The 2,318-nt window shown below is 45.0% G+C and overlaps 1 non-coding gene across 1 annotated transcript; it reads right to left on the minus strand.

Annotated features, from left to right (window-relative positions):
- Window positions 1-1,258: 1,258 nt before the first annotated feature.
- On the minus strand, window positions 1,259-1,330 carry TRNAG-UCC (transfer RNA glycine (anticodon UCC)). Its single transcript has one exon. It is a non-coding gene; the product is annotated as a tRNA-Gly (tRNA).
- Window positions 1,331-2,318: the final 988 nt, after the last annotated feature.

Here is a 2,318-nt window from a genome sequence, read left to right on the forward strand (position 1 = left end):
TCTGAAACAAAAGAGGTGAACATTCATTATAATTGCATTTTCTTCCATTCACTGCAGCCCACCATGTAAGTAGGTCCTGTCTGCAATCGTCATATAAATAGCTTTTGGAAACATAATAGAAATTATTTCAAAATTGCTTTGAGATGGAACATTTTCTCTGAAAGAGTTGTCAAGAGTCAGATTTCAATTATAACAAGATTCTGGGCCATGGGATTGACAGTGATTAATTGCATCACCAGAACTGGTTGGCCCTCTCAGAGAACCTGACTGGGCACAGACAGCGAGTCTTCCTGGGAGGTGCCTGACTCTAGACTCTGCTGTATCATCAGAAGGTACCAGCTGCTGTCTCTGTGGTGAATCACAGCTTGTATGCACTGCTCTAGCTCTGCTGGAGTGACACACCTTTCCTGGCTGCCTTCCCTCAGCTCCCTCCTGGTGCTGTTCCACCCCCTGGAGAAATCACAAACACCTTTCGTGCTCCTCTGCCCTCACCTCTCACCTTGGCTGGACTGCTTGGCTTGATGCACAGAAGAGCTGAGGTTGTAAGGGACCTCTGGATGCCATCTGCTCGACCCTGATGCTGAAGCAGGAAAGCTTCGTTGTCCAAGACCATATCCAAATAGCTTTTTAAAATCTCCAGGGAGGAGACTTCACAACCTTCTCTCTGGGCAACCTGTACCAGTGCTCAGCCACCCCCAAAATGAAAAAGTGCTTCTTGAAGTTCAGAGGGCACCTTCCAACATGTCTCTGCCCTTTCCCTTTTGTCCTGCCAGTGGGCACCACTGTGCACAGCCTGGCTACATTCTATTTGCACCCTGCCTTCAGATATTTTCTCCTATTAATAGGATTCCCCTTCTTTGCCCTCTCTTATTTCTTCAGATCAGAACTGCCAGAGTCTCCAACCATCACTGTATAGACTTCTGCAGAATTCCCACTGATCTCCAGTCGTGTGGCCAGACCCGGACACCGCCACTGCTCCAGAAGCAACAGACACTCCCACCAGCACAAAGGAAGCCCTTTTCACCCATTGACAATTCCTGTGCGCAATAAACCCAGAGTCACCCCCTTATCCCAATTCTAGCAGAAACATCTTTGCCGGCCCTTGTACTACGTGGGATTCCCACCCACCCGGATCCCGGTTGTGCTACACCTCTCCAAACTCTCTCTCCTCTTCCCGGCTCTAGCATCCCTGAGGATGGCCGGGATTAAGGGATGGCAGCACCTCCTCACTCCGCTGGGAACGGCGTCAAAATGATGCTGCGTTGGCCGGGAATCGAACCCGGGTCAACTGCTTGGAAGGCAGCTATGCTCACCACTATACCACCAACGCCGCGGTGATGGTTCCTCCCTGCTTGCCTCACTCCTTCCTTTCCTGCTTCCCTTCATTCCCAGTTTGCTCTCTGGATTTACTGCCTGTCCTCAAGCACAGCAAAGAGCTACTGAGGGAGGCATTCCAGTTTTCTCCACGGCTTCCAAGGCTACTAGAAAATTAGAAGCTTGTTTGCTTGGTTTTTTTTAAACACTTATAAGAAAGTTTTCTCCAGTGAAATATTTCCAGCGTCCTGATTGTTTTCAAAGAAATTCCAAATAGGACTAAAACCTTCAGAAGCAGTACTGCACAACTAGAAAAAAAGGCTGGCTGACATCTGATCAGCATCTGATAAGCATCTTCATTTTTTAGGAAAAGGAATAGTCTTTCCAGCATTAATGTTGCAGATGAGATTTTTATCTCATGTCTGAAAAATTAGATGGAAAAAGTTTTAAAAAACAACATATATCGTCCTTTCCATCAACTACTGCTTTTGTGTTCTTAGTATCATCCAAAGAAACATAAGATTACATGGAAAATATAGCTGAAAATAAACTAAATAGAGTTGCAAAAGATTGATATTTGGAAGAGAAGAGGGTTATCTGAAACACTGCCCTGAAATGCTGAATCTCAAACTTGAATAATTTTTTGTGGAATAATGTGTGGTGAAAAGTTTTATACTACAGTGGATAGAGCCAACAAAGTATTTTAGAAGAACAAAATCTCAAAAAACCTCACATGGTGTGAGAATATCCTATGAATAACCCAGGGCACTCTAAGGCATCTGTGATTTCACTTCTGAGAATGTCCTGGTTGCAAGCACATATGGCTCTTAACAAGTAGGAATCTCAGCAAGTTTGTGGTAGAAACCATTCTGTGCCAGCAGAGACGTCCTACAAAGAGAAACCTTCATATCTCTCATTCTCAAATCCTCTGTCTTCAGCTTCCTGCAGTGGTAATCAGAAAAGTTGTAAGCTGCAATATTGGTCAGACATCCATCAAACCTGTC

Source organism: Zonotrichia albicollis, chromosome 1 (assembly GCF_047830755.1).
Source record: "Zonotrichia albicollis isolate bZonAlb1 chromosome 1, bZonAlb1.hap1, whole genome shotgun sequence".
NCBI lineage: Eukaryota > Metazoa > Chordata > Aves > Passeriformes > Passerellidae > Zonotrichia > Zonotrichia albicollis.